The sequence below is a fragment of the Puma concolor genome, chromosome B1 (assembly GCF_028749965.1).
Source record: "Puma concolor isolate L17-30 chromosome B1, mPumCon1.1.hap2, whole genome shotgun sequence".
Classification (NCBI taxonomy): Eukaryota; Metazoa; Chordata; class Mammalia; order Carnivora; family Felidae; genus Puma; species Puma concolor.
In genome coordinates this window covers 25,050,070-25,077,660 of record NC_141670.1, presented here as the reverse complement: position 1 = coordinate 25,077,660, position 27,591 = coordinate 25,050,070, and the positions used below count along the sequence as shown (strand labels likewise).

At 38.8% G+C, this 27,591-nt stretch overlaps 1 long non-coding RNA gene across 1 annotated transcript in view; it reads right to left on the bottom strand.

The window, feature by feature from the left end:
• LOC147581511 (uncharacterized) overlaps positions 1-27,591 on the bottom strand; it is a 144,866-nt gene that overhangs the window by 7,009 nt on the left and 110,266 nt on the right. Inside the window, exon 2 of the long non-coding RNA XR_015249981.1 lies at positions 1,801-1,873. This is a non-coding gene — a long non-coding RNA (uncharacterized LOC147581511). The remainder of the gene's footprint in view (positions 1-1,800; positions 1,874-27,591) is intronic.

Here is a 27,591-nt window from a genome sequence, read left to right as displayed (position 1 = left end):
AGAGAAAAGGAGACAGAATCAGAAGCAGACTCCAGTCTCTGGAGCTGCTGAGCTGTCAGCGCATAGCCAAACACAGGACTCGAACCCAGGAATGGTGTGATCATGACCTAAGCCAAAGTCCAACGCTTAACCGACTGAGCCACACAGGCACTCCTATGAAGTTCTAAATAGCAAACAATCTCAGTTAAATGAGGGCTATTCTGCCGTTAGTTATGGGCTGAGTTGTGTCCCCTAAAAACTGTTATGTTGAAGCCTTAACCCCCAGTACCTCAAAATGTAACTGTATTTGGAATTAGGGTCTTTAAAAGGGTAATTAAGTTAACACAAAGTCATTAGGGTAGGCTGTAATCCAATCTGACCATAAGAAGAGGAAGTTTGGAAATAGGCCCAGAGGAAAGACCATAGGAAGACCCAGGGAGAAAACAAATGTCTACCAGCCAAGGAGAAAGGCCTCCACTGAACCCAGCCCTGCCAACAGCTTGATCTCAGGCTTCCAGCCTCCAGAATTGTGAGAAAATAAATTTCTGTTGGTTAAGCCATCCAATCTGTGGTGCTTTTTTTTTTAAGTTTGTTTATTTATTGAGAGAGACAGAGAGAGAGAAAGAGAGCGAGCATGGGGGAGGGTCAGAGAGAGAGGGAGAGAGTCCCAAGCGGGCTCTGCAATGTGAGTATGGAGTCAGATGCAGGGCTCGATCCCAGGACCCTGGGCTCATGACCTGAGCCAAAATCAAGTGTCAGACGCTTAACTGACTGGGCCACACAGGTGCCCAGGTGGTATGTTTTGATGTCAGCCCAAGATGACTAGTACAATATATTTTCCACAAAGAACAACAATGATACCAAGGCTCTATTTCACCAACATATGCCCTACTTCTCAACACTATCCTATCTTCTAACTACCTATAAAGGTAGTGTGGGTAGTACCAGTTTGTCTCCTAGTATCCAAAGCCTAACCAAGAAAACAAATTGGACCGATGACATAAAAGTAATAACATTGAAAAGGGGGGGGGGAGTGTTTACATGAACAATGTTGAACCGGATGTGTCTTAATCATAGTTTCAGTGGAGGTCTCCAGGCAATAGCTGATGCATTTCAAAGTGAGGGGGACAGCCCCCTGCAGAACTGTCCAAGAGGTTTCCTAACTGGTCGTGCTATCACAGCTGAACACCGACGTACGGCCTATGCAATAATTTGGAGAAAAAGCCCAGGAATTTGAAGAAGACTTTGGAGAACTCTGTCTGTGTGCTGAGTGTCAGACCCCTTCACCGGCAGACTCAGGAGAGGGACTTAATGAGGCCGCTCAGAAAGTTTGATGCATGTCCCTGGAGCTTGGAGGACACACTAAACTGATGTCTCATTCATGTCTCAGAAATCTGAAGGGTGAAAAGTTATGATTGGTTAGTTGTTCTGATGGCAGAAGGAAAGAGTTTCCTGTTAATCTAGAGTGTGATGGTGCAAAGGATTCTTTGGTCTTTCCTATGCACTTGATGAGGGCCATATATGCGAAAAACGTGGAGTAGAATTGTCTTATTTTCTCTATAAGGGGAGAGCCTTGAGAAGCAAAAGTCCTCAGCTGAAAAAAAAAAAAAAAGAAAAGAAAATTAAAAGGACCATCAGATATCTAGGCTCTGAGAAGGTAAGTGCATGTGGCCAACTGGAACAAATACACACTTGCACGGCTCAAGAAGATTCCAAATGACTGATCTCCCAGAGGAGAAGCATGTCTTGAAACCTAGAGGTCTAGAGGGCACCAGTGTAGACCACGCTAACATCCAAATAAACCAAATGAGAAATGCTCACCATTTTTCCGGCTTCTCTCTCTTCCTTCCCACTTTCCCTTCCTGAGGGGTTAAGGAGCCAACATTCATGCAAGCTGAGAAAGGAGTAAGAAGGACAAATTAACGGAATCTGTTCTTCTTTTCCTTATCATGAACATGCGATGTGTTTAAATGAAGTTGCAATTGACTAGTTATTACACTGACTTGAACATTCTAATCACAGTGACTTAAAGCGCCGTGTACCTACCTTAGTCTTCATTCAGAGGGTGAGGAAATGGGGAAACCACCTGAATTTGTTTTCTCGTTATACTCTACTAGTCTTCCTTCCTCAATAGGATAGTTAGTACAATTTATGATATTTATGCAAAAAGTAATTTATAGCAATCCAAATCTTGAAGTCAGAACCCTCAGACACATAAATTTAACAATATTGTAATGAATTAGGATAGACAGTATTCAGTCTAAAAAATCAGTGCCTCATATGACATTGAGCTTATACATTAGTACAATGCATACTTGAAATAATTTTTATTATCTGAGCTAGGAAAATCTCTTCATTAGAAAATACATCCTTAGGTTTCATTTTGTAACATGCTTACAGCATATTGAGCTTAGAGATGAATTGTTCATTTAAGGTTCATTTAAAAGTGTCAGACAGTACCATAATTTAGCACTTTTCCCCCCTGACTGCCAATTTCTACTTGGCATCGTGCATCAGGCTGAATAACACAGGTTTTTGGAGACTGCCATTGGTTTCTGCATGTCTCATGGGCACGAATAACAACTTTTCAAGAGCACCGTTCTTCCCAGAGGGTGTAAATAAAAGGCCGTCTAATTTGAATTGCTTTAAAAAATAGCTCATTGTGGGGTGCCTGGGTGGCTCAGTCGGTTAAGTGTCCGATTTCAGCTCAGGTCATGATCTCGCGGTTCATGAGTTTGAGCCCTGCATCCAGCTCTCTGCTGACTGCTAAAAGCCTGGAGCCTACTTTGGATTTTGTGTCTCCCTCTCTCTCTGCCCCTCCTCCACTTGTGCTCTGTCTCTCAAGAATAAATAAAAGCATTTAAAAAATATTTTAAAAATACCTCATTACAAATACATCTGATTTATCCTGCCTGCTCATTTAGTCACTATTAGCCATAGCAAATCATAACTGTTGACCACTATTCATTTCCTAATCAGGCCTATTGAACATTAATCAAAAAGCGATTTTTCATTTTATGGTCAGCCATCAATTTTAGAGCTAGAGAGAATTTGAAAAGCAGAAGATAAAGAAATCAAAGTAACAATTTCCCTGGGGAAAGATTTGCATATAGCAAGACAAGTCAAAGCTTCGAGCAATACCCCGTGTGAGTGCTGTTTGTAAAAATCCACCATTTATGGAACCCTTGCCCTATGTTAGGCATAAAGCTGATACTATTATTATTTTCATTGTCCAGGTGAGAAAAAAGTGGCGGGGGGATTTACTAACTTAGTCTTATGGGGAGTGAGTGTCCGAGGCGGGCTCAAGTGTAACGTTGTCTGACGTGAAAGCTTACGTACTCGGACACAGCACTACTCTCTCTTGAAGTGCTTTCCATTTAGAATCTCAACCTCTGTATGGATGGTTGGACAGAACTTAAAAGATAATAACAATAATTTACCAGCAATTCTGAAGGTTATGTAATTTTCCTCTTAATTCTTAAATTAAGAGGTTTTAAATAACAAAGGCTTACCATGCCAAACTGAATTTTAATGATCTTCCACCTGACTGTCTAGGAAGAAGCTATCTAGGATTGCTTGGTCAACTCTGTGGTAACAGAGATAAAGCTGCTTAGTGAGTTGTCTTCATTTTCCAAACAAAGACAATTCCTGCCGCCATGTTTACCTTCCAGCCAGGAGGCTGAAGGAAAGAGAAACAGAGGGCACGCCCCTTCTTTACAACACCTGGAAGTTGCCTGTATTTCTCTTTTTTTTTTAATTGAGATACAATTCACATAACATAAAACTTACATTTAAAAATTGTAAAATGTATCATAAAGTGGTTTTCGGTATACGTACAGAGTTGTGCATCATCACCACTCTGACTATTTTTGTCATCGCCCACCCAAAACGATTATCTCTGTCCCCTGGCAACCAAATTATTGCTTTTATTTCTTTGTCTTCTGCTTTTTTTTTTTTTAATAGCTCGAAGATTGATAAATTTACTTTCTTTTTCTATAGGTTTGCTTACCTTGGACATTTCATATAAATGGACTTCTACAGTACACGGCCTTTTGTGACTTCTTTCTTTCACTTAGCCTAATATTTTCAAGGTTCATCTATGTTGTAGTATGTATCAGGACCTTATTTCTTTTTATTGCAGAATAATATTTCATTATATGGAAGTGCCTGCATTTTATTTATCCATTCATCAGCCGATGGGCATTGGATTGCTTTCACTTTTTGGCTATTATGAATAATGTTGCTTTGAACACACATGTGCAGCTTTTGTGTAGACATGTTTTCAATTCTCTCAGATACAGACAGAATAGTGGAATTGCTTGGCCATATGGTAAACTCATGTTTAGCTTTTTGGAGACTTCATATTACTTTTTTCCCATATATCTTTGACCAAGGCTTTGTCATAATGATATTGGGGACACTGAGAAAGTTGAGAAATATAGTCTAAATTATGGCCACTCTTGCTCAGCTAAAAGTCTGTTAATAATCTAGTAATAAATCTAATTATCAATTATCCTCAGATAAGGAAAGGATAGGTATTTGGAGTCAAATAGTCTTTACCATAATGCATCTTTTTGACCACACAAATAACAATATATTCTTTTCTTCCCATGCAAAGAACACAGTCACTATTCCCCAAGAAAGACAATCCAAATTTCTGCCATCTTCAACTAAAAGTCTTGGATATTTGAGAGACGTGGTCCTCCAAGTGTATCCCCTCTAAATTAAATGACACTTATCTGCCCCCCAACACACCCAATATATAATGATGATGGAATAGGAAAACCACATGGTAAGCTACTACTTGGAAAAGGCAAGAATGGAAAATACCAGCAATCAATGATCCATATAAAATATCATGGACTATTGGACAGGAATAGACAAGTCCTGAGTGAGTAGTTGAGTAAATGCCTTGGTTAGGCCATCCCCTGGTTTGCTTCCTGGAAGAATCTATTTTCCTCTATTGTTCTCTGTGATCCCAGATATTGCTGACTGGAAGGTTCTTCCTTGTCAATTAATCTACACAAGTCACACCCAAAGTGAACATAAAGAGAATTAGCTATCTGAAAGTAGACTGAGGTGATAAGGAAGTTATCGTAATCTGATGTTTAGCTGTTTGATTGGTTCACATTGCTTTTTTGCCTGCGTGGGAGAAATCCTCTGGGCCACAGACTTATCTCTTGCTAAAACCATATTTTCAGAGTCACTTTTTAAAGTTATCTCAATGGGATTTATTAATTCTACAAGACATTAGATGACCAGATTCTTAGTCACCTTAAATTTTAGACTACAGATTGAGAAAATCTCTAGAAAAGAGTCAAATTCCCTTCATTTTCAGCCTACACAGTTGGTAGCAGTTAATCTTAGTCATTCTTGTTCAACTCTGTTGAACGCACCAAGAAATAACGAATATATACCAATTTTGTGATTTTCCCACATAGTTTCTCCAAACTCAGAGACATGGTCTGCTCCCCAACAGTTGCAGATAATTGCCCAAAATGCTTCCCCATGGCATAATAAGGGCACTAGTTTTCCTTTTTTGCAGTTTCTATTGTTGCAATTGACTTCAGATGATGATTCAAATCAGATTGGTTTTTTTATAACTAAATTTTGTGTTTGTTAGGGTATTCAGTTACTATACTACAGGCCTAAATTTACACTGAATTATCTCTTCCGTATGTGGTCTAGCTATAAGTAGTCAATGATGGGTGGTATAAAAATGACATCATATCATGGATTCAGGTTCATTCCGCATCAGTAATTACTACAGCATTTCTAGGGTATTGCCTTTTATCACATAGTTCAAGATGGCCCATCACCTTGTCTGCATTCCACCGAATGAAATGGTGAAAAGATAAGAGAAGAGCGCACACTCAATTTTAATGGTTTGACTCAAAAGTTGCACAAATCAGGGCACCTGGGTGGCTCAGTCAGTTAAGCGTCCCACTTCAGCTCAGGTCATGATCTCATGGCTGGTGAGTTTGAGCCTTGTGTTGGGCTCTATGCTGTGACAGGTCAGAGCCCAGAGCCTGTTTCAGATTCTGTGTCTTCCTCTCTCTCTCTGCCTCCCTCCCGCTTGAGCTCTCTCTCTCAAAAATAAATGAACATTAAAAAAATTAGATAATGACAAATTATTGTCATTCTCTCTCTTAGTCTTTAAGCTTTACTGTCACCCTTTTTTAAAAGAGACATTCCGGGGCGCCTGGGTGGCGCAGTCGGTTAAGCGTCCGACTTCAACCAGGTCACGATCTCGCAGTCCGTGAGTTCGAGCCCCGCGTCGGGCTCTGGGCTGATGGCTCGGAGCCTGGAGCCTGTTTCCGATTCTGTGTCTCCCTCTCTCTCTGCCCCTCGCCCGTTCATGCTCTGTCTCTCTCTGTCCCAAAAATAAATAAAACGTTGAAAAAAAAAAATTTAAAAGAGACATTCCAAGAACGGAAAAAAATAAACATTCTACACTTAAATATTTCCCTTTGACTTAGTGAGCATATAAGAACTGGAGGAAGAGGGTAAAAACAATAATGATACAATGAAATGAAATGAAATGAAATAAAAACTAGCTCTCCAGAGTTGATTTTAATTCATGCATTGATTAATAAACCAAGTGTCAGATGGAGCAATGTTATTCCAACTAAGCTCTCAAATATTTATAAGTAAGTCTTTTGTATTTTAGCGACAGAAATTTTGTTTACTTAAGGTTCATCCTTCTTGGCTGGTAACACTTCACCCCAATGCTTTGCTTTTCCTTGCCCATCAGCCTATAAGATCTAATATTAAAAAGAGAATAATGGCATCATTATGAACATTGGCTTTATACATTATGATTTCATTCTATTTGATGATTTGGTACTCAAGTTGAATTTGATAATTTATAGTGGCCAATGTTTTGTTTTGAGAATGAATGTACTTAAGATATCTTTTGGTTGCTTTTAGTAGAGGGTTCATTTGGCTTAAAAATCTAAATCTAATTTCCTTCCTTTTATGTGTGGAAGTAAAAACTGAAACAGGTGTCAGGTGATCTGGATGATTATAGTCCTTATGTCACTCTTTCAACAAATTGTAATGATGAATCATAGAAAAATTCAACTTGCTTTCATTATAATAGTTTTGGGAAACAGTGTATCCTACAAACACCATAGGGTGTATGGCTCCTCGAAGGTCATCATAAGATCTATTAAAAAAAATAATAAAGAGATTCTCTTAACACATCCTGGCTTGGAATAGATGTATTTTTATATTACAAGTTAGAATTTGGGCCAAGATGCATTCCCAAATGGCTGCCTGTGGGCCACAAATGGCTTGAGGGTACATGCTGTTTGGCCAATACCGTACCTTAAAAATAAGACTGAATTGATTGCTGATGTCTTAAAAATTATATATGTTACATAAAGAATTCATATTTTTCTTTGAAAAATGAAGGTTAAGGCTTGGCCGTGTGAGGTCCCCATTGCCATATGAGCTGAGTAGAGGCTGCCCTCTTAGGGGGCAGTGGGGTACTGTCTCTGGCTCAGGCTTGCTGATACTGGTCTCCTACTGTGGTCAGATATTCCACACGTGGCTGGCTGTGAGACTACTTGATGGACTTGGAAGGCAGAGGAGAGAGTGGAAGGCAAGCAATATTAGCTAAGCCTTGCTCTTTATGGAGATTTCCAACGATGCCCAATCTCATCGTCCACATCCTTTTCAAAAGCTCCCGCCCCATGCTTCTACTTTCCATTGTCCCTTTACCCCAAATGCCTCTTTAGGAGATGCTGCTGTCACATGGATAAAATAGAGCTATTTTCTCAGTGCCTTTGCATTTCTGCTAAAGCTGGAGTCACCTCTAAGGATTGCTGTCCCCTTCCTTATTTAAAGGGACAAAATGTGATTTTCTTTTTATTTAGCAGAACTAGCTTTGACCCAGAAATAGGATTAGACATAGCATGGTTGTAACAAGTGCCGTGATAAACTGTAACGGAATTTTGGAATTATAGCAAGTAGTGTATTCTTAAGGAAGCTATTAAATCTGACATTTCTAATTCCTGTTGAAATGTTAACTCCATTTACTGAATATAGGTACAAAAATAATGTTCATTATAGTTAAGAATGCAGACATAGAGGGGCGCCTGGGTGGCGCAGTCGGTTAAGCGTCCGACTTCAGCCAGGTCACGATCTCGCGGTCCGTGAGTTCGAGCCCCGCGTGAGGCTATGGGCTGATGGCTCGGAGCCTGGAGCCTGTTTCCGATTCTGTGTCTCCCTCTCTCTCTGCCCCTCCCCCGTTCATGCTCTGTCTCTCTCTGTCCCAAAAATAAATAAAAACGTTGAGGAAAAAAAAAAAAAAAAAAAGAATGCAGACATAGAATTTGTATTATGGATACTTGGAATAAATCTAAGAATCCCTGTAGCATGGATTAGACATCTGTATCGTAGAAGGTATTCTCTCGTTACTGCTTTATACAACTAGGTTATAGACCTAGACAGACATGTGGAGTGATATTCATGTATTCTTGAATGTTTCAGAGATACTGATGGGACCAAGGTAACTATATAATCCATCTCCGAAATTTACAGAGAACTGACGTGGAGCCTTAATCTCCTCCACATATAAAGCGAAGCTGCTCCACTTGATAAATTCTAATTTCCTTAGATTTTAATTGTGACTTTCATAAAATGAAAAATATTTTACACGTGGAAGGAGATAGCAGGCAAAAATGAAAATCTGGCAAAAATAAAACAGGCAACTTCTGGAATATGCAACAGTTACAGAACCACGCCCCCTCTTTACTCTGCATCCCAAACAGTCCAGATTGATGCATCAATGCTGCAGGCATCACAGGCAGTGATCCAGCGCCCGCATTATTTACTACAGTGCTCTGCCGGTGGGTACCTGTAAACCTCAAGAGGACACGGACTCTGCTCACAATTGCTGCGTCTTGCTTCTTATGCTGTATTTGTCCCTAGCCTTATCCTTTCATATTTATTTACTCATGCTGAGTTACGTTAGTCTGTAAATTATTTCTCTGGGCTCCAATTCTGCCCAAGTTATTCTGAATTCAGTTATGCTCTCTTAGCTTATCTCTCTCCTTGGGATTTTCTTTCTTTTTCTTTTTGAGCATTTGCAAACTTCATCGTTTTTCCTGCTCACTTTTTCCCCAGTCTTTGAAATAAAAAGTGAGCCAGAGTGGTCTTCATATTGATCCCCGCGGCACCTCACCTGTCACCACTCACAGGCTTGAAGGGCTTGCTCTCTTCAGTCATCTGTCTCTGGGCTGTCCTCCTATGTTACAAATGGTGTCTGTTGACCTTGGGGATTAACAAGTAATTCATGACTATGGTTTACTTCAGTCAGAACTGAGATATTATTCCTTCATAAAAAGGCTGGCGTATATGTATTGCAAACTTGTCTACCTGGAAAAAATTATTCTCCTTTTAAGCATTTTTGCTTCACCAGGGCAATTCCATTTTGGTCCATAGCATCACAGGGCATTTATTTTCTCTACCACCCATTCTTCTTTCTGGGGCAATAAAAAGCATTTTGCTACTTTGTTGTTTGGTCCAACATCCTAAGTCGGAATAAAAAGCCTTGGCTTCTAGGTTTGGCTCAGCCGTGTACTGATGACCCGACATTGGGCAAATCCCTTGCCCTCTCTCTAGCTCAGTTTCCTTCTCAGTGAAGTGGGCATAATATTAACTGGGCATCCTATTGCACAAGATTTTTTGCAAGGAAAATACCAGGTGTATGGAAAAGGGATTTTAAAGTTGAATGCTCTATACAAGGAAGTTAATAGTGCATTGTCACAGGCTAGCAGGCTAACCGGCACAGGTAGTAGGGCATGAGATAAATATTAAATGTCACATATTCAAGTTATTTATTTTCATGGATTCATAGAACCAAAGGCAACCTTATGCCACGCCCTCACACATAAGGCCCAGGAAGATTCCCTGTGCTAATAAATGGCAAATCTGGAGAGGATTTAAGACTCCTGACTCCTGGCCTTGCTCACTGAAAGCATACTTTGGACCACTTCTTCTCATCTGTATGTACACACTGGGGATGTGTTTGGCTTTATTAACAGTCACTGTCGATTTTAATGCTCTTCAGTGGGAGAAACGTATTTGCTCCCTTGCGTTGATTCTGGGAACGAAGAACGCAGAGAAAGTAAAATCATTCTACTCATGTAACTTGCCAAGTAATCTCAATGTTTTCTTGAGGTTTTAATTTCTTGTAGCACCCAATCGTTTCTCTTTCCAAATTTCATTATGCCTCAGTCCAATGTCCTCATGCAAACTTTTGCTAATTCTTAGGGTTGAGGTGCAGTTACGTTCCCTTGGCCTTCTCTGCCTCCTGGGCTCTGGCTTCTCTCTGTGGAGCTTTGCTTCTACACTACCTAAACCCCAAGGTGAGAACTCTTTTACAAAAATAAATCTCCGCTATGAAACATTCATCAGCTTAGAGGACTTTATTGGATAATATTTATGGAGGGGTCAGCTGCTTACAGTAAAGAATCTGCAATATTTGCCAGCTTTTATTTTTCTATTGCTATGTTCTATTTCTTTAGGTTATCTCTGTCTCAGATTATCTCAAGAATTCCAAACACTCTCCTCTGTAATGGGTACAGTCGCTTAGCTCTCTGTAGGAAAACTTGGCGAAACACAGAGATACAGGTTAAAAGTTGTGGGTTGGTTTATTTCATTAAATTATTTTTCAACACAGTTCCTATGAGAAGCTCTGGCGGTGCTTCTTTGTAAGTGACATTCCTCTGTTTTGACTTACAAACCCATATTTTCTTATGATTATACCAATGCAAGTTGCTAAAGCCTTACAGGCCAAATTGATTGCTTAGGACTTTATGTTGTAACTGAATAGTCAGCATGAACTGTTTCAAGTAATAAAACTTTGACGTTGATTTAATTTGGCAGCTGGACATTTTCAATAAATAATAATTTTCACGTGTGGGTGGCCCCCTTCAAAAAGGTGGGTGCTACCATTTGCTGACATTTGCTGTGTCTTTCTTGTCCACACTTGAAAAGTGTGTCTGCCCCTCAACTTTAAGATTAAAATTCTGGATTTTATGCTAATTGCACTTGGTTGTTGCATGCCCACTTCTGAATCAAATCACTATGATCAAGTGGATAAGGTTATGCTGAGTGATTTAGACTAATAAACGTCCACCGTTGGATCTGAGTAAGAACTCGATTCATCCAAACCCATATGGTTCAATACGGGGGAAGTTTACCCCCCCCCCCCCAGTGAAAATCTTGGGGCTCATACGACATTGAGTAAAAAAAAACAGCAATTATCATCTATCCCATATGATATCTCCCCTCAAATCATATGAATCCTAAAATGAGAAAGCCTATTATTTGCATCTGACTTTTAAAAAGATTATATTGATTACCCTCTTTCAGAGTCAGGGACAGCCAGTGTTGAATATCGTTAGTTATAAACCAAATCCATTTTTCACCTTTTATAGACTGTGGTGAACATCATGGCTGCTTACTGAATATTGACAGCGCTCTAACTTCAGGGTGCAAAGACCTTGAGACTAGTTCTGGCCAACAGTTCCTTCTTTCTTTCTTTCTTTGCCAGTGAAATTTCAATGGAAGTGAGATTCAGCACTAGGGGGCCAGAGCATATAAATGAAAGACTCTTAAGATGTTTGTCCTTATTGCAGCATCTGGGATAGATCCAGGGAACAACTGTACAAGCTTTGGGGATCTCAAAGTAAGGACAGAGAGAAAATATTGAGCAGAGCTCCCAGTTGACCCATGATGGACGTGGAGAATGGGTAAGAAATAAAAGTGTTCTTTTAAGCCACTGAGAGCTTAACCTGGCCTATTCTAATCTATACATAATGATCAAGTTATAGCCTGGCATACTGTCACCTAGAGATGGCAGGAGCTACGTTTTCCAGTTCGCCCTTCTTGTCATAGGAGTATCTATGTTTTTCCCAACAGAATGAAAAGAATGAATGTATTCAACTTCTACACTGCTTGTTTGAAAGCTGTTTCTCTGGGTTACTGTTTTACTTCAATCCTGGTTTGGAATGGTGATGTCCATGGTAAGTGTGAAAGCCTCATGTTAAGGAAGGCAGAGCCTAGCCCATATCTTTGGTCCATGGGTGACTTAGTTGATCAACAGCAAAATGCAGCCTATTAGATCAGTGCTTTATGTGAGAGAGAAATAAAACTTCTATATTTTTCAAGTCTCTGCATTTTTGGGTGTTTACTGAAGTAGATGATAAAATATATACACACACACACACACATATATTATATATAGTATAATGTATAAAATATATACAATATGTATAATGTATAAATATACAAATTATATAACAAATATATCAATCTGAACATCTAATCAGTCAGCAAAAATTTATATATATAAATTTATACCATATTCCTCTTCAGGGATTGAAAAATAAGCAAAAAATGTGGCCTTTATTTTTACTATCTAATTCATTTTTTCGTGTATATGTTCAATAAAAATTACTAAATTATTACAATGTGGATAGGACATTATATGATGTGAAGAGTGATATTAAGAATACAACGCAGGGAGGGCGCCTGGATGGCTCAGTCGGTTGGGCGTCCGACTTCGGCTCAGGTCATGATCTCGCGGTCTGTGAGTTCGAGCCCCGCGTAGGGCTCTGTGCTGACAGCTCAGAGCCTAGAGCCTGGAGCCTGTTCCAGATTCTGTGTCTCCCTCTCTCTGACCCTCCCCCGTTCATGCTCTGTCTCTCTCTGTCTCAAAAATAAATAAACGTTAAAAAAAAAAAAAAGAATACAATGCATGGTACTGCCTAGTACATGCTTATAATTTAATGGGAAAGTTGGGAGACATTAAAATAAAGCCTTTAGAGAAAACGGGGAAGCAGAATAAGGCCAACACACCCTGGAATGGTGAAAGGACCCTGCACTTTGAAGGTAAACAAAAGCAAGATCTGCATTTAGACTATACTACCTGCTAATTGCATGATGCGGGGTAAGTGACTATAAAATGCACAATATTGTTGTTTTGTATGGTCAGTGTGGTTATGAGCAGTCTTATAAGTTACTGCCTAGAAAATTAATGGAAACTAGGAGGCACTCAATTGATGTAGCTTTTATTAATGTTATTTCCAAGTAGTTGGGATAAGCAATGAAATGTCAAAGAAAGGATACATTTGCAAGGGGCAGCAGAAGTACAGTCTGTGTAGCTAAAACTGGGAGGAAAACTGAAGTTTTTAAGTTCCAAATGACTTGCCCCAGGAAAGGAGATCGACGACTGTAGGCAGTCAGTGCGTGGGAGCGCGAGGTGAAGTGCGCGTGGTGGGGATGGGGCACGGGAACAGCAGGAAAGGTATGTTAGAACAGAGTTGAGGCAGAGGATGGGAATGCATTTTAACTCTTGTCGTGCATGTAGCAGTCAGGGATGGATCCTATGCTGAGGGGTCTTGAAAGATATCATTTGGGAGCCCCCCTTTTTTAGAAAAAAAAAAAACCCTCATGATAACAAATACAAATTTACGCACTGTCAGGTAAATGGTAAGCAGCAGGTCTTTAATGCCTTCTACCCCTTTTCCAGGGCAAAGAGCTGCTTTCAGGAAAGAAACATGGTGACTTCATCAGATTTCACTGGCAACTTTCTGATGGCAGGCCTCTTAGCAAGCAAACCAGTGGTATTTGCTAACAGTAGAGTTACTATGTTTGGAACTCTTTTCTAAAGGAAAGATGTGTTTTAGGATTGCTTGTGCTCAACAAACACGGAAGTTCGAGATTCATGAGATGGCTCTGGGGAAAACGTCACAGTAACTATGTAGGTATCTGAATATAAAATGGAGACATTTTCATGCCAAGAATGCCTCCTTCTATGTAAGGGGTGTGACTATCTACATCACTTGGAGGTCTCATATATAAATATAGGCCCAGGACACATATGGAGAACCTTATCAGAGTCTCTGGACCTCGTTGCTTTGCCTGAGCCTCATGATTACTCGAATTTTCTATTAGTAAAGCTTGATACTGGGTAATATCTCTGGGGTGTGTGTGTGTGTGTGTGTGTGTGAGTCTACTTTGCCAATGTGATCCCTCATGTGATTTTGGATTTGTGCTTTAAGCAATGTTATGTTTCAGATCCACCAATCACAATAGCCGTTTAGTATCATTTTGGCAAGAAAAATGAGGAAAATATGATGAGCACTTAATGGCAAGTTAGCCACTACTGACCTTTGCATGAAATGCTGAAAACCCAGAGTATATTACTGGGATAAGTCTTATCAGTGGAATTTGTAGGAAATCCTTCTAGATCTGGCATAGACGACTAAATGGCTAGACAAGGAGTAGCAGGAAAAAAGGCAAAATAATTAAGCATTCTACTCCTGGCCATTGTTAGCAGCCTTGATAAAAGCTAGACTTGTAAAAGGAGAGCAAATGGCAGTGGGAAAAAATGAAATCGGTAAGATTAGATTTTTCAGTTCGAGAAAGTTTCTCACGTGTCTTCTATCATCAGGAGAGATGTTACTTTCACTTGCGAAGTAACTCAACCATGACTGTTGATGAACCAAAAAATGATATAAGCTTCTAAAGTCCAGGTTCAAGTAACTGTAGGATCCTGAGGGGATTCCTGCTGCTCAAGAATTAGGACAATTAAAAACAAAATATTAGAAAAGCCTGGAAAATGATTATTGGCATGAGGAGGCATGCTGCCGACCCTCCATACTGCTAAGTGACCATTAGGGTTATGGCTGATTCTCAAGTGACAGGACTTTTATGAGCAAAGTCATCTGGATGGTCTGTGACTAACCAGCTGTTTCGTGGATGAAGGTGAGAGAGCTTCCTCAACTTCACTCTTACCTCTTAAAGGGCTGTGGTAAATTTCCTCTAGCTGTCCTGCGTGGACGAATTTAATCCCTCAGTTAAAGTCTAAACCATAAAATCTGGAAAAGATTGACTGAAAGGCCAAGATATGCTTGCTTAATCTCTGGCAAGGGATTTTAGACTGTATGCAATGATTAGGTCAAGTGGCCTGGGGCCGGTAAGCAAAGCTTTCTTAGGAATGTTAGATATGGGTGCCCAGCGTAAAATAATTCCTATGTTGGAGGGAGTGGGGAGTGTAGGAACTGTGCTCTGAAAGGCATTAGAGGTGTTAGGATGAGAGGTGTTGCTGGAGAGAACCAAGGTGGGGTGGAATTATAATTTGGAAAATATGACTGGAGAAGGCTCATTTCTTTCCCTTTTCCTGAATGCATGCAGAGCATGGGTATTATGTGCAAATCAGGCATGTTTACTCTTTACAAAAAAAAAATCTGTTAAATCCATCTTTCATGTGATTTCAATTGGCCATGGTAAATGGGAATTTTTGGAACCAAGCCTTCCTCAGCAATAAACATTAAACTATAGAGAATTCCAAGAGAGAAATGAAATTGCTGCTCTCATCAAGAAATGGTTGGGGTGGGAGTTTTAATTCCTCTAGCTCCCTTTTTTAATAGTCCTGTCTGGCCAGTACTTAGGGAAGATAGTGTTTAGAGGTTAATACTAGACTACTGAGCATTAGCCAATGTGGTTCCTTTGATTGCTTTAGCTGTACTTGATACAGTGGGGACTACCCAAGAGGGGCAGCAGACCAGCGGGGACTGGTATGATGTTACCTACTTGGCTGATGAATTCTTTTCAGACCAGCTTTGGAGTTCAGCCAGGTGCAATTTGTGGTCTTGTGGAATGGAAATCAGCATGCATTTGCTGTTTTGATACAGGGAAATTTGAATTCTCAGGCATATGGCCACACTTTAATGAGGTAGAACTTGAACTTGCTAACCATTAGAGCAAGTTAGTACATTGCTTTGATGACATGATTATCACTGATGTCTCAGATAAAGAGGCTCTGCAGAACAAACAGAGGTTGGCTGACATAGCTAGCTAAAAGTCAAGGTTTGGTTTAGTCTGTGAAATTCCTGGGAATCACATAGGCTGGAACAGCCAAGGACATTCCTGTAACTGAAATACGTTCTCAGACCCTGCCAATAAGAAGACACTAGAAGTCCAGTAGGACTATTCAGGTTTTAATGAAATAATATTCCTTTCTAGGAATCCTAATGGCCCCTATTCACAAAGTGAATAGGTTATGAAAGGAAGGAAGGAAGGAAGGAAGGAAGGAAGGAAGGAAGGAAGGAAAGAAAGAAAGAAAGAAAGAAAGAAAGAAAGAAAGAAAAGGAAGGAAGAGGGTCCTGAACAGAAATACAGATTAAATAATTAGAGAAAATGGTGCAGGCAGTCCCATTTCGTTGATATGAACCATAACTACGTGTGAACCATACAGAGGCCAGGGCCTTTGTCAGAAATCAGACATGGCAAAGACATCCTGGGTTTTGCATTTGTAATCTGTCTGAAGCAGCTGCTCATTGTAGACCCTTATAAAACAGTTGTCAGCTTGTTACTAGGTGGCAGTGAATACTACCCACGTCAGAGAAGTCTCAGGTGAGAAATACCGATCATGTCTTGGGTGATGTCAAAGCAATTTGAATAGGAATGGAGAAGCCAGAAAAATCAATGATAAAGTGGTAGTGATGTAGTAAAAGCATTCTGAGGGTGACAAGTCACGGGAAAGGGGGCAGATATTAATCACGTGCACTAGGAAGTTGACTTTATAGAGCCCTGATAGCAAATAAACTTGGAGTCTATGAATTTACTGGAAAATGTCTCCTGAACTGTGTAACTATTTATATATAAAAAGGAGGGGCGCCTGGGTGGCGCAGTCGGTTAAGCGTCCGACTTCAGCCAGGTCACGATCTCGCGGTCCGTGAGTTCGAGCCCTGCGTTGGGCTCTGGGCTGATGGCTCAGAGCCTGGAACCTGTTTCCGATTCTGTGTCTCCCTCTCTCTCTGTCCCTCCCCCGCTCATGCTCTGTCTCTCTCTGTCCCAAAAATAAATAAACGTTGAAAAAAAAATTAAAAAAAAATAAATAAAAAAAAATAAAAAGGAGATGTGTTAGGATCAAAATGGGTCTCTCTGTAAGTGAGGGGACTGCACACTATGCCTACTGATATCCTTATTAACTTGGACCCAAATGGGAGAAGAAAGTCCCTGGGGAGCTGCATCATAGGTCTTGGCTGTTTCTCTGCTTTGTCCCTGCCTCACAAATGCTCAATCTCTGAAACTATTTGTGAGGTATGATATCTGAATTCTAGGAGTCTGATGTGGCAATACAAAAAATATTTACCTGGATTAAGAAAAGTAAGTACAAGAAACCACAAATCTGAAAAGCTAATGAAAATCCAGAAAAATGATATGATAGTTTTGTTACTTAGTGCCAGGTGTGCTTCTATGACCTCTTTTTCTCCTGCATGATTTGGTGTAATCCTCCAGAATCACCTCTTCACATGATACTGATTTTGAAGTATCACTCTGTGTAAGAAGAGTAGAAAGATACAGTTCTGCCTTTCTTCTAGCCTGGCTATTTTCTTTTTCATAATTGATGAGTTAGATTAGGGGCTCACGAGAAATAAATCCTCTGCTTACAGTTGTAAATTACGGAGGATTGCAAAATCCTACACAAAATGTTCCTTGGTACATTTCAACCTTGTTTCTCCCCCACTACACTCATATTTTGACTGCAGGCACTGTAGGACATCTACATATCACCTGACCTTGAATTTCTTTTCATGACACTGGGTGTGTTGGTACAGTGGGTGGCAGAAGCAATACTGGAGACCATTCCTTTCCTCGTGGGCTGGCGATAACTTAAATATGCATGATAGTGACCGTGAACTGCACAGAGGCACCCCACTAAATACAAAGTAAATATCCTGCTATAGGCTCACCTTCCCTTTAGCTGGATCCCCCAAATCCCTAGTCACTGCAACACTGCTTGCCATGAGGGCAAATGTGACAAATGGGAGGGAGGGGAGGAAAGGGCAGAGCAACTATGTAAAAAGTTGCTTCATTTTTGTCAATTTCATATATGATACTATGAACACAGAGCTAGGGGGCTCTTCCCCCTGTGCAAGTGGGGAGCCCTTGATATTAAACTTCGTTACTTTCATGGTAAATCTGTCTCTGAGTGAGGCCAGATCAGGAAACGATTTGAAAACTTGGCAGGGAGAGCTGGGTTTGATTCAGTCTGTATCTAATATATACAAGGGACGATATTATGACCAAATAGTTTAGAAGTTCAGGTTGAGTTAAAGATACGTAAGATGGTTTCCATATGTTAAGATGATCAATTCAGTACTCATCAAATTATTATAATATCAAAGCTCCTCAGAGAAAAATGTTTCATCTTAAAAAAAATTTTTTTTTCAAACGTTTATTTATTTTTGGGACAGAGAGAGACAGAGCATGAACGGGGGAGGGGCAGAGAGAGAGGGAGACACAGAATCGGAAACAGGCTCCAGGCTCTGAGCCATCAGCCCAGAGCCCGACGCGGGGCTCGAACTCACGGACCGCGAGATCGTGACCTGGCTGAAGTCGGACGCTTAACCGACTGCGCCACCCAGGCGCCCCTTAAAAAATTTTTTTTAAATGTCTATTTATTTTTGAGAGATAGAGAAAGCACAAGTAGGGGAGGGGCAGAGAGAGAGGAAGACACAGAATCTGAAGAAGTCTCCAGGGTCTGAGCTGTCGGCACAGAGTCCAACATGGAGCTCGAACTCACAAACCACGAGATCATGACCTGAGCCCAAGTTGACACTTAACCTACTGAGCCACCCAGGCGCCCTGAAAAATATTTCATCTTTGCTAACTAAAAATGGGATACTGGGTGAATACAGGTTGGTTTCATTAGGGTTAAATACATTGGCGATGCATTAAATCATCCCCTAGCTACATCAAACGGTTATCACTCTCCTAAAATACCAACAAAGAGATTCTAGCTCAAACTTACATCCAGGTCACCACCCATTTCAGACTTAAACAATCCGGTACCCTTATTCTGATGTATTTTCTAATGCTGTCTAAGCAAATTATCAACCACAAACCTGTTTCTTCCTTTGTTCAAATTAAATGTGTGTTTGAAAACAGGGTTAAAATGCTTACCCTTTGTTGCCATTATCAGGAACAGCTCCTTTGGTTGCCAAAACTGAAAGAGTAATCCTGCAGTGGAAGAAGCAGCCTTAGTGATTAATTCATCTGACTGATGATTTATGGTACAGAAATTTATGCTGGCAAAGCAATGGAAACATTGAGAAGTCAGTGGAATGTGGACCCTTCTGGCAGCAGCAAACCACCCCCTTGGAATGGAGAGGAGGCCAGAAATAGCCTAGTTGGATTTATTCCCCCCTCCAAGCTTGGTGACACTATGTTAGACATGGCCCAGTGCACATTGGGGTTGAGCTGGTGAGTATTCCCTAGTCTGACTTGAGATCTGCTTATTGAACGGCTTATCATGCCGTCCGTTTAGGTTATCCCTGGCACTTCAAATTAACGTGTCTACCACCAAATTTCTCCCCAATTTATATTTCCCACATCAGTAAATGCTCCTGCCTCCAGTTGAGTATCCAGTTGGGTAACAGTGAACACTGTTCTCTCTGACTCTATTTTATTGTAGCGTTTTATTATTTTTCATGTGTTTCCCATGGTAGCTTCCTCACCAGCCTCTCTGCCTTCAGCTTTTCTTTCCCAAATCCATATTTCAAAACACAGCCAGAATATTCTTAAAAGGCAAAACGAAAACAAATCTAACCATGTCAGTCATCAACTTAAAATTGTTTAACGGTTCCTTCTTGCCATCAGTATAACATCCAACTTTCATAATGGCATAAAAAGGTTTCTGTGTCTGGTGCTTGCCAAGTTTTCTAGCATTATTGACTGCTGCAGTAAGGTTCTCCCCCTTGCCCATTCTAGCTATACCAAAGTACAGTAAAACCTTGGTTTGGGAGCATAATTCATTCCGAAAACATGCTTGTAATCCAAAGCATTTGTATAGCAAAACGAATTTCCCCATAAGAAATAATAGAAACTCAGATTTGCTCCACAACCCACAAATATTCATATAAGAATGATTAAAATACTGTAATATAATACAAAATAATAAAGAAAATACAAAATATAAAGAAAAATAAACAAATTAACCTGCACTTACCTTTGAAAACATTCATGGCCGGTGTGAGGGAGACAAGAGAAAGGAGGGTTATTGTGACAGACAATTTTCACTATTGATAACGGGATCACTGCTATCTATTGGCTCAATGGAATCTTTTTCTTTTCACACAGCTTTAACAAGGAACCTATCCAATGACCTAGAATGAAGCAAAGTATTCCTAAGCTTACTCTTGTATGGAAAGGCACAGGATTGTCCATAGGTACTTAAAGTGACAAAAATACACTAATGCCACTTGTGGGCACCTTCCAACGTTTTGAAAAATCAGATTTCTGTCAAACACCACAGCCTGAGTCCAAGCATCTGAGCATGGGAGATGATCACCCACAATCCCACAGTGAGTGAGTGAGAGAGAGAGAGAGAGAGAGAGAGAAGAACTAAGGACCATCGAATCAGTTTTGATCATGTGATGTTTGGCATCACATACTCCTCATATTGAAAGACATCACTTGTTTCTCGAGTTAAAATTTATTGGAAATGTTTGCTTGTCTTGTGGAACATTCACAGAACAAATTACTTGTGATCCAAGGTTTTACTGTACTTGTACAGTATTCATGGTTTTGTTTTCTACAGTTTCAGTTATCCATGGTCAAGCTTGGTCTGGGAGCAGATGGTCTGCCCTCTGACATATCATCAGAAGGTCAACAGTAGCCTATGCTTTGTAATTCATCTCACTTGACCTCATCACATAGGCATTTTATCATCTCATGTAACACAAAGAGGAAAAGGGTGAGTACAGGGCAATAAGATATTTTGAGAGAGATCACATTCACATGATATTTATTAGAGTATATTGTTACAATTGTTCTATTATTCGTTATTGTTGTTAATCTCTTACTGTGCCTAATTTATATATTAAACTTTATTATTTAAACTTTATGCAGAGGAAAACACAAAGCATATCCAGGGTTCTGTTCTATCCGTGGTTTCAGGCATCTTCTGGGGGTCTGAGAACATCTCCCCTGTGGATAGGGTGGCACTACTATAATGTGCTTTTTATCCTCTGTGCCTTTGCATAAACTATTTCTGTCTACTTACAGTGTTGTTCCTCCAATTCTCTACTACAAGGCTAACATTTCTTCACCCTATAATCTGTCTCTTCTCTATCTTGAAAGTACCCTGTGCTCTAAGTATTTTTTTAAATTTCCCTTATGCAAGTTATCAAACTATATCAAAACTATGTGTTTCATTATTTATAAGGACAGGAACTATCTTACTCACTTTGTATTCCTAATTCCCAGACCACCCTTGGAACATGTTAATGAATCAAAAAATGGATGTGTTTTGGATGAATGAATAAATGTAGGCTATAACTAACAGAGACCACTCACCAAGACAGATGTTATTTTTTTTAATCCATCAGATATTTATAAAGCAGGTCAAGCTTGCTGAAAAACACCCTATAGACACAGCATAAAATATGATTCTAACAAAACAGAAGATAAATCATACCAAATATTAAATACCCTTGTGTTTGATTTTTTTTTTACTGACCATAGAGGATCACTACGTTAGATTCACCTGGGAATGTTTGGTCGTTCAAACCAAGTATGATACGAGTGTGTTGCCTGAGAGGAACACAAAGCAAATGGAATCCATGAGTGAGATATACAGAAGGTTTTCAGGGAAGATCCAGGAGAAATGAAACATGAGACATGGATTTGACAGACATTTGGGACTGGTGACCATTTGGTCATGGAAAAGTAAATATGGTCCATTAACGTGGTCATACCCCTATGGGAGAAGACAATACCAGTGCTCAGTCTTATTCTGATACAATAATTGAGATGGTATGATTTACAGTGGTTGATTTAGAGGGGCTGCAACCCCCATTAAAAATTGAAAAAAGTTTTTTAAACCCTCCATTTGATAGTAATCGTACCTTAAGGCTATGTTTTTGGGGATAATGACTTATTAAAACCTACTCAGTATTTAAAATATTTTTAAATGTTATTGTATTAATTTTGTATTATCATAGATAATGAAAAAAACACAGTAGTATGTAGAGGTGTGCAAGATACAATGGATCAGTTTATAGACAAAGCATGGTGCTCACATGGGTTCATAGGGGTCTCTGTATTATCGAAGAAAAGTTATTTCCTTCTCACATATAACCATTTTGGAAACCCTTGAGAAAAGCATTATTAGTCCATTTCTGTAGCATGTAATGGTTTCTTTGGCACTATCATAATTTTCCATGTAAATGCATATTTTGATATGTTTTGAAATGAATTAAAAAATAGGTAATATATTTAGCTATGAATCTTACCTCTCCAAACCTTTGGGATTTATTGTGTAAAAAATTATAAACACCAAGTTTAAAGGAAGAATTTTAAATATACTTTATTTTACATTAATGCTAAATATTTATACATGTGTGGATCACTGGCCTATTAGATGTTTAAAATAACTGTTTCATTTTATTTTTTTGGATAAATATATCTGGAGTTCCTATGTATGTGCCCCAATTTTACTACAAGCTTATTGAATAATATGAGACCAGAAGTACAACTGGATTTTCCTAATTACTTAAGCAATGTTTCTGCCTCTACATTAGGTTGTATCCAAGAACTAATTGAGGGTGAAGCTTTCTTCCTTAATCACATATCAATAGGCTGAGTATCTAAATGTACTAGTAGAATGATTATCCTAATTTAACCACACATATCCCGATAGAGTTAAAACTATTAGCTAGTAATCTTGATTTTTCTGTATTTTAAATCATGCAAGTTTAGACCAATGTGAAAAGGAATTAAAACCTAGTCTTAAATGGATTGTGTTTATAAAAGCTTTGCCTCAGGTATTTTCATAAACCCGAGTCAGCAAGAATTTTAATTGGAAGGATATAACCTAGGGGAATATCTAAAAGCAATGCCCTTAGAATGGCAGTAATCTACAGTGTCTCTTTGTTGCTGCACTGGTGAAATCCAAATACCCATATCTAGTAAAAACCTCCCTCAATAAGCTATCCCATTTTTTGTCCCATCTCTCATTTTCAATGTATCTTCATCCAAAATGATATTTGCTTACTTGAACATTAATTTTTACATTTTTTCAATTTTAATTTCTTTTCTAATTTAAAGGTTTTATATGCACAACATAAAACAAATAACACCATTAAAGTTTATGAAATCCTCACTCTCCTTTTGTGCATCGAATCCCTACTGAAGAATGTAGCTCCTGAAAGTGCCCCTCCCTTCACTTTCATTTCTGCCACATTAATTTTTTCCCTTTCTTTTGGATTGATATCACCCTGATATAAACAAATTATAATGGCCCTATATTTATAACAGAATTCCCTTTACTCTATTTGATTGTCTGGTTCTTTCTTCTGCCCTCATTTTATCTAGTGCCTTATGCTGTGTTTTTTAATACTCAATACTATATTTCCCAGATCTATTCATTTTGAAAGATTTAGAGCACTCATTTTAACTACTGTGTGGTGTTCCTTTATATGAAAATACCATAACTTACTTACTCATTTCACTATTGAAAACCAGATAAATTCCCAGTTATTTATTTGTAGTTAGAATGCTTCAATGAAAATACTTGATTTTTATTCCTTGGGTAAAATATGAGTGAGATATTCACAAGACTGTATTAGTATAAATAGAATTGCTGGGTCATAAGATGTAACAAAGTTAGATATATTAGGTATTGGGAAATTTCTGTGTTGGTTGTACCATTTTACAACCTTGCTAGAAGTGTATAAGGTTTCCAATTTCCTCACATCCTTGCCAGTGTGCTTGCAAATTTGATGGGCATGAAATGGTATGTTATTTTTGTCAGTTTCATTGAAACATAATTTATATACAAAAAATTACACTTTCCTGGGATTGGGTCTTGGATCCCTAGATGATGGGAGGGAAAAGGGAGGCCATGGGATGGGACCACCCCCTCCCTGCTTGAGGCATCAAGTGCTCTATGCTGGGAGCACTGGGCAGAGAAGGGAGGGCAGCTGTCTGACTCAGCTGCGGGAGTTCGGTTTCTCTAGTCCCTCGCAAGTCCAGACCCCACATATACGCTCCCCAAGAATTCAGAGAACACCACAAGGGCCAGAGGGGTCTTCACTGGGCTCCAGGCTAGCATACGTATTCACCTTACCTTCCAAAGAAGGGACAGATTCAGGTCTTTGGGTGACCCTGAGCTCTTGGGATCCAGGACTGGCACCCATTCCAGAATATCTTATAGACTCTGGGAAGTACAGTGAACCAGACTATTTTTAAGGCAGTTTGATGAGTTTTGTCAAAGCTATACTGCTGTGAAACAACCATCACAGTGAGGATAAAGAGCATTTAAATCACCCCAACAAGGTGCCTGGTAACTCTTCCTCACTCGGCACCTCCCACTCACCAATGGCTTAACAAAAACTGATCTGCTTTCCATCATTGCGGACGAATTATTTTCTCCCTTAGAGTTTCAACAAGGGAAATCATACAATAAGTACTCAATTCTATCTGTCTTCTCTCACTCACCATGTTTCTGACATTTATCCAGGAAGGAGTTCATTCCCTTTTACTTCTAGGTAAATTCCATCTTAGGTATACATTCAAATGCATTTGTTGATCCACTTGTTGATTGACCTTTTGGTAAATTTCACTTTTTGGTTATGTTAATGAAGCTAATATAGATATTGTGTATATGAATCCTTTCACCATATGTTTTTACCTTTATTAGGTAAATACTTAGGAGATGTGCCATGTGGCAAGCATATGTCTCACCTTTAAAGAAAATGCCAAAGAATATTCGAAAATCACTGTACTATTTTACATTCCCACCGATAACATATGAGCGTTCTCGATGCTTCTTATCCTCACCGACACCAACACCAATACTACTGATATTGAATGACCTTTTATGAGTTTATTTCAAATATCTTTTTTGGCAAAACATCTTTTTAAATATTTGGTCATTAATTTGTGAACTTTTATATATAAGTATATTTCAAATTAATTTTTGTTCATATTGTGAGTTAAGGGTGAAAGTTTATTGTTTCTATGTGGATGTGTTGTTCCAGAAAAATATATTGAAAAGCAATCCTTAATCCACTGGATTATATTAACACGTTTGTTGAAAATCAGTTGACCATGTATGTGTGTATCAATATATTTTGGCACTCTCTATTATGTTCCACTGACTTATATGTCCATCCTTATGGATATGATCCATATGATCATAGTTATTGCACTTTATTACTGAAATTCAGAAGTGTATATCCCCTAACTTGATTCTTCTGCTTCAAAATTGTTTTGGCCATTCTTAGGTCTTTTGAGTTTTCATTTAAAAAATTAGAAACATCCTTTTGTGGGGCGCCTGGGTGGCTCAGTCGGTTAAGCGTCCGACTTCAGCTCAGGTCACGATCTCGCGGTCCGTGAGTTCGAGCCCCGCGTTGGGCTCTGGGCTGATGGCTCAGAGCCTGGAGCCTGCTTCCGATTCTGTGTCTCCCTCTCTCTCTGCCCCTCCCCTGTTCATGCTCTGTCTCTCTCTGTCTCAAAAATAAATAAACGTTAAAAAAAAAAAAAACATTCTTTTGTTTCTACAAAAATCTTGCATCTTTAAAGGAATTTGTCCATTTTTTTCTAAGATGTCAAATTTATTGGCACAACTTTGACTGGGATTGAGTAGAACTAACATGTAAATATTGAGAGAATTAACATTTCAACATTATTTAATCTTCCAATCCATGAGCATTGTACATTTCTTCACTTTGCTATGATTTCTTTAAATTTTCAGTAATTTTTTTGTGATTTTCAAAGTTCTTGCATATGTTTTGCATTCCTAAATATTTTCAGTTTTCAATACTATTTAAAACTTATTCTTAATTTTATGTACCATATTTTCTTTCCTATATGAAGATATACAATTTATTTTGTATTTTTTGTCCCATAATTATCCTGTATTTATTTAATGCTAGTGTTTGTAATATCCTTAGGTTTTTTTTAACTTCTTTTTTTAAATCTTTATGTATGTCTTTTTTTTCTTGACTTGTTGGACTGCCTTGATTTTCAGTATAATGCTTTTTTTTTAATGTTTGTTTTGTTTAATGTTTATTTATATTTGAGAGAGAGAGAGAGAGAGAGAGAGAGAGAGAGAGACAGTGGGCAAGCAGGGGAGGGGCAGAGAGAGAGAGAGATGGAGACAGAATCGTAAGCAGGCTCCAGGCTCTGAGCTGTCAGCACAAAGCCCTATATACAGGGCTGGAACCCATGAGCCATGAGATCATGACCTGAGATGAAGTCCTATACTTAACCTACTGAGCCACCCAGGCGCCCCTATGTTTATTTAGTTTTGAGAGACAGAACATGAATGGGGAGTGACAGAGAGAGAGAGGGAGACACAGAATCCAAATCAGGCAGCAGGCTCTGAGCTATCAGCACAGAGCCCTATGTGGGGCTGGAACTCACAAATTGCGAGATCATGACCTGAGCCGAAGTCGAACACTTAACCGACTGAGCCACCGAGGCGCCCCAGCATAATTCTTAAAAGAAGTGTGAAAACAAGATATTCTTTCTTTTTCCTAAATCTGAGAAGCAAAATTTTGACTACTTCATCATTAATTATGATACCAGATGCATTTATTATAGATGTTCTTTTTCAGACTGAGGCTGTTTCTTTCTCTTCTCAGTTTATTGAAGTGTTTAACATAAATTACTGTTGGATTTTGTTGAGTAATTTTTTCTATATTGACATTACCATGTGATTTTATTCTCTTTATTTTGTTACTATGGCAGTATTATGATTGATTTCCAAATGATAAATGGACCTTGCATCCTTGAATAAAACCCACTGTCATTATGTATTATTCTTTTAAAATATCACTCTCTTAGTTAATATTTTGTTAAGGATTTTTTATATTTGTATTCATGTGTGATATTGGTCTATAATTTTCTTTTGCTTCGTTTCTTTCTTTTTAAAAATTTATTTAACGTTTTTATTTATTTTAGAGAGACAGAGAGAGAGAGAGAACAAGCAGGGGAGGGACAGAGAGAGAGGGAGACACAGAATCTGAAGCAGGCTCCAGGCTCTAAGCTATCAGCACAGAACCCGACACGGGGCTTGAACTCAGGAACTGTGAGATCATGACCCGAACCACAGCCAGTCACCTAACCGACTGAGACACCCAGGCACCCCTTCTTAGTTTCTTATGATTGATGTTTGCCTGGCACATTCTTTTCCATTCTTTTGATTTTAATTAATATATATGCCTGTATATTTAAGCCATGTTTTCTAGAGATAGCATATTAGTTGCATCTCACAGTTTTATTCAAATTATCCCCCTTTTCATTATAATTTGTACTGTATTTTCTTTTCTTTCATGTTCGTATTTAAGTCTATTGTGATGCTATTTGTTGTTCCTTCATCCCATATATGTTTTTTTTTTAAATTTCTTTCCTTCTTTTTGTTTAAACATATGTAATTAAATATACTATTTATTTCATTTAATAATTGTGCTTAATTAAAATAAACATATTTATTTATTTTATTTTTTCTCTTAGCACTTTAGCCATTGTATTTACTCAGTTATCATGCCCTTAACTTATCGTTGTCTACTTAGCGTT